The following is a 5800-nucleotide window of genomic DNA, read 5'->3' on the forward strand; positions in this document are numbered from 1 at the left end:
GAATGTGGTGTACAATGTCTGTAACATATTTACAAAGATTAAGGGTGTCAATCATTGGTCACGGGACTTAATCCTGGAAACGAGGCTAAATCAAGAATTCGTGCCTTCTTTGGGCATAGTTTCCGCATCTCATTCACAGTTATCACTCGGCGGTCGTTTTGGAGTCCGTGGGTCATAAAAGCTTTGTCTTTGCATTGTCCTTGTACGTCTACAATTGTAGCTTCTCAATAAATGAGAGGTTAGACGTACAAAATCTTTTATTGGAACATTGAGTTATAAGGGTCTATTATGACATGGAAATATTATTTTGTGATAGATACATCAACAATGTTGTAATGCAACAACAATGTTAAGTGACCTTTATCAGAATCAATACATGATTTGTACTTGATAGAACAATAACAAACATGACACGCTAACACCAACCCGGTGTGACCAACACATCACGCATGCGCACAACCATTTTACCCGGTCAATTATCAGCCATGGACAGCTGTTTCGGCCTTTTGGGCCCCATCAGCATAATGTAGCTACCATACCAGGTCGAAACAGCTGTCCATGGCTGCTAATTGATCAGGTGAAATGGTTGTGCGCATGCGTGATGTGTTGGCCACAACGGGTTGGTGTTAGCGTGTGTCACCTTGCTTTTATTGTTGAAGGGTAACATATGCTGTTCGGTCATCAATCATGAGATGCTCAGGAGTCTCAAAGAAAATACCTCGCTCAGGAGGCTCTAATGGAGTGAAATCTTCTGTAAGGCTGCCTATGTATTGATTAAAGCGTTCAGCCACATGGTCCAAGGAAGTCTTTCGTCACTAAGCATTTGGGTATGCCATGGAGCAGACTTGTTTCCATCCTTATTTAACTTTAAACTTGACTTTCTTTTATTTACAATCACTCACCATTACACACTGCTACCAGAAGGGCATAGATCTCGTCCCGCAAAAAATCCATGAGATTTGCGTTCCGTTTGGTCAAAGGGACGCGAATTAATCAAGAAGAGTTCGGGCACTTCCTCCGATCCATGTGTATGTGAAACACTACATAGCTGTACGTGCTTCGGAAGTTGAAATTGTTTGCAGAAGCATGATGAATAACATTCAAAGATAGCGTCAACTTTAAATAACTAACTTTAAATATTTAAAAAATGTGTATTTACTCGGTTAGGTTATCATTTTCAGTTAGCCAGAAAAAATTCTTGGGCGAAATAACCCTTTAATGAGGGGGGTGTAGGGGTAAAAGTCTCTTTTCACATAAACTAAATCAGGCTTTTCTCGTTTCACATGCTAAAAAACCGCATTTTCACGAGTAACAGACAAACATTTGGCTATTTCACAGAGAGGAGGGCAGCTTAGTAACTGAGACTTGCACTTACCGTACTTATTCAGCTATAAGCCGAGCGATTTTTACACAAATCCACACTCAATTTAGGCAAATTTGAAGCGGTAGAAGGGGTCTCGGCTTATAGCCGAGTATTTTTGATAAAAAGAATTTTCTCAGCAAATTAAAACAGTAACAAATGAACGTGTATTCACTTAGAAGCCAAACTAAATTACTTGTAAAATGAAGAGAAGTTGTTGTTGGTGTAATATGGATTTTTATTACTTGGTGGCTTGTAAAGGAGCCGTTCGTGTTGTTGTGTAATCGGGATCGATCTTATTGCTCGTCTTCTTCCTTGCTGTCTGTCTCAAATTCGTTGTCCATTTCCTCGTCTTCACTTTTTTTTTTTGTTCTGGAAGATTCTCGTCGAAGACTGCATCGTCTTCTGTGCCGTTGAGTGCGTTATAGAGGTGCTACAAGTCTTGAACGAACGCCTTCCCATATCGCGCGAAGCCTGGTTTACCCATCGAAGGAACGAGGAGTCTGGGAACGAGATTGTCACATGACTTAGCCATAGCAAACTTGGGACAAAAATGCAAGTGGATTTCTTCTTGTGGCGACATTTTCCGAGCAAAAAAACCGTACGCATTAAAGGGAAAATCTTACCTTGAATTCTTTGCTCTGAAAACCACGCCAAAGGTCGTTGATCGAGCTGAGCTCGGGATACGCTCCCTGATACGCTCCCCGTTGAACAGATTGGCCTTATCTTTCCTCCAGCGACGGAACCATCGACTCGCTGATGCCGTATTCTCCGGCGATCTCGGAGTTATTTTCTACAGCTTCTGCTTCGGCGACTATTTTAAGTTTAAAGAGCGAGGTTGTAAGGTTTCCAGTCGAATAACTTTTTATAAAACGCTTCGCTTGTACGAAAACACGTTTCCTGTGAGGTCAACAATTGTTTAATAATATTCGTCACGTCACGATCACGTTGCTTGTTTGTTTCTTATCTTTCGTGTTCATTTGATTGCTTTGAGTATAATTTTTCAGTCAATGTCAATTTATATTTTAAATTACGAAAATTCCATAGTCAATAATACACATGAAGACCTAAAATGGGTCTCGGCTTATAGCCGAGTATTATGCATTTACAATTCGTGCCAATCAAGTTGATTTTTTCCGTAAGAAGTTTGGGGTCTCGGCTTATAGCCGAGCTCGGCTTGTAGCCGAATAATTACGATATCTCTTATTGCCACAAGACAGCCCTAAATGACGTTCTTATGATACGTCCCATCGTGTTCTCGGAAATAAGAAAATTCAGTTCTCTGTTATTTCGTGCAACTTCTTGACTGGATTCCTCACTAACATTTTTATCGTCTTCTGGTTCTTCATCGGACTCGGCGTCACACTCCATATTAACTTTAGTGGGCTTTTCTTCCACATTTACATTCTGATCTTCCTCATGTTTGGATGGAAGAATGTGAGATGTCTGGTACGTTTAAAGAAAGGGTTCCCGCGTTATATTTGTCGTTTCCTGCCTCACCGTGCGCTGCCTAAAGGTTTTGCAACAGATTTTTTACGTCAGGACGATTTTTTTCAAAGCCACCGCCAAAAATCGGGCCGACAAGTCGCACCATGTAAACCGGCCTTAACACATTTTCCATGATCGCTTGCCCATTTCCTCATCAGCTCCTTGTCCTCTGAACTTATGAATGGACTTTTCAAAGGTTCCATGCGAGGAAGATCTTTCCAACTAATCTGCGAGGATGGCACTGGGTAGAAAGAGGATGGCTAAGTGAAGTAGCAGGCAGACCACCTTGCCATTCTCTTGGCTGATTCTAACATGAGGCTTCCAAAGTCCCTAGCATACTGTAATGGTAGGCACGTAGGGTAAAATGTGTCACTGTGTGAAGATTTTCAACCTTCAGGGTTAACAGGCTTTTGGGATTGACCTTGGCTTCCGGATTACGTTTTTTGATATTGAGATGAATCATCGCTACAGAGTCGGTAGTTTTGCTTGCAACTTTCCCTTCAGGTCCATTTGTTTTCCTTGTTGTGCCCGTCAGTGTCTGCACAGAGGAGACAGTCCCTTTAAGAAAAACGTCTAGGCAGTTAACGTCTCTGCAGCATCTGGAAGGGAACTAGTGCTTACCAGCTAGAATAAAACAACAATGTAGAGCAAGATGATTGGATTGAATTACTTCAAACAAAATACTGTTTTCTCAGATTCAGAAATGATACCAGTTGATTTTTCTTTATTCATTTATTTTTCTCTTGTTGGATATTTACCTTTATCTATTTCCTATTTGTTTACAACTTTTTATGAAATTATTATATGTTCCCCTTCTCGCTGGACGCTTTACTTCATCGTAAAAGCAATTGGTTAGTACCGGAAAAGAAAAAATCTACACTTTGACATTGATGTAGAAAGTGTATGTGTTACAAGCATTGTTGCGTCGATTATCAACCGACCACTTACTGGTATTTTGCAAAATAAGGTATCCAGCGAGGACAACAATAGTTAGCTCCCGGCATCGTTCACTCTGGCGGAATACCGTAAGCCTTGTTATAGAACTTGTATAGGCCATCGTTGATCACAACGAAGATGTTTACATCTGCTGGTTTCATCATGTATTCTGGGCCTTTCACGTTCAACACCCCAATACCAAAATGAACCAGAGCCTGGGTGTGAAAATCACATGGTACATTTCCACCAATAGCAACGAAGAGGTCATTTTTGGCAGGCAATTGGAAAATAACATTTCTCAGTTCTGTGTCGTGCAACCAGCATAAAAGAAGAGGAACCTTTTTATGTGCAAGACAACTCTGTCACAAAACAGCACTGAAAGGTACAATTACGTTAATGTGCACAATACTGTCTTTACATTTATGCAAACCGTGTTCACTGTGTTGTACATGGTTAAAAGAATGAGAGAAGAACTCTAGTCCAGTCTCCAATGACTTTCATGAAAATATCGACCCGTTTCAGGTTAGCGAGTCAAAGGATGGCTTTAATTCACCTTTTTTAATTTTCTCCTTCAAAGAAAGCACTCTTGGATGATACAAGTTGAGCGTTTGCACGTTGCTGGTTTGTTCAACTTCCGCGCACAATTTCTGAGTAACGTCAAGATGTACAGATTCAAGGTAAGAATCTTCAGGATATTTAACAATTATTTGCCAAAGGCGAAGTGATTATCGGTGAATATTCACCGATAATCACTGAGCCTGAGGCAAATAATTGTTTTAGTATAAATACACAGGTGATTATTTCAAAAATGAGAAAAAAAAACATTTCAACGCAAAATCATCTTCACTTACACTGGCAAAACGAATACTGGCGAGATAGGGAGCCAATGAGAGCGCGCGATTTTGAATAATCACCTGTGTATTTATACTAAAAAAGGAATATTATATGACTTCATTTCTTATGCCGGCCACCCACCAAGGCATATTTTAGTCACAAAAGCCACAACAAGTCCTTTTCAGATTAGACCTGCTCCAATTTAAGTTTCCCACACAAATCTGGGCTACGTTCAAGCTGTGAAGTTCTACCATTCTATTTCTTTGAGAAAATGTTTCTTCAGAGCACAAAAAGTGATCTATGGTAGTGTCAATAAGTTCCTGGAAGAACTCAACAGTTCCTTTGGATCTGGCATCCTAATGTGCAGCTTTGACTCCTGTGAATTTAGATCTTCTTTAAAGATGATCATGAAAAGCTATTTCCGGTAATATTGCTTACTTCTTGTTGCAGTAAAATTGTAACCTGAAAAATCCATAAAGGTTAAAATTACCTAACACAGTATTAAAAATACCCTTTATATAAAACTTAATCAACACTTCCTTAATTTCCAGTTCATGTGAGGACCACGTAGCAACCCAGACCGGTATTCATCTTACTTTCTGTTTCTCCAGAACTTGTAACAATGAAAACAGGAGGGAGACATACAGAGCTGCTCTCACACTTGGCCGACAGGAGGGGAACATGGGGGTGTGGATGATTGGGGACACTCAGGTGGACAATGAGGGTAATGTCCTACAAGAAAACAACCACAAATGTGTATTTGTACCTGACCTCCTCATTGAGAAATTGACAGCACCAGATGTCATGTTGCCGTTCAACAAGTCAAGCCTCAATCACCTCCTCTTATCACTAAAGCAGACTATCCATGACAATTATGTAGCTGTAGTTTTGACAATAGGTAAGAAATTAAACTGACAGGACAAAATAAACAGGTCACTAAGCAGGTATACTGCTCCTGGGGTTGGTTCAGAAAACAATAACAAATAAAGTTCAAACAAACATAAAGACCGCTAACCCTAAACATAACAAAGCTGTGTCTACCTGTACAGATCCAATGACATCAGAGTTTGTAAAGAGCCTTGTGGTATCTAAAAGAAACACAAGTTCAAAGATGAATTGACTAAACTGGACTAGCCAGAGTTATCAAAACCTTGTCCAGTTAAATCCTTCCATTTCAGTATC

At 40.1% G+C, this 5800-nt stretch overlaps 1 long non-coding RNA gene across 1 annotated transcript; it reads left to right on the forward strand.

Moving 5' to 3' along the window:
* Positions 1-714: 714 nt before the first annotated feature.
* On the forward strand, positions 715-5340 carry LOC138057083 (uncharacterized). The gene is made up of 3 exons (XR_011133599.1): positions 715-827; positions 4362-4461; positions 5230-5340. It is a non-coding gene; the product is annotated as an uncharacterized lncRNA (long non-coding RNA).
* Positions 5341-5800: the final 460 nt, after the last annotated feature.

Source organism: Montipora capricornis, chromosome 7, assembly GCF_036669925.1.
Source record: "Montipora capricornis isolate CH-2021 chromosome 7, ASM3666992v2, whole genome shotgun sequence".
Lineage (NCBI taxonomy): Eukaryota > Metazoa > Cnidaria > Anthozoa > Scleractinia > Acroporidae > Montipora > Montipora capricornis.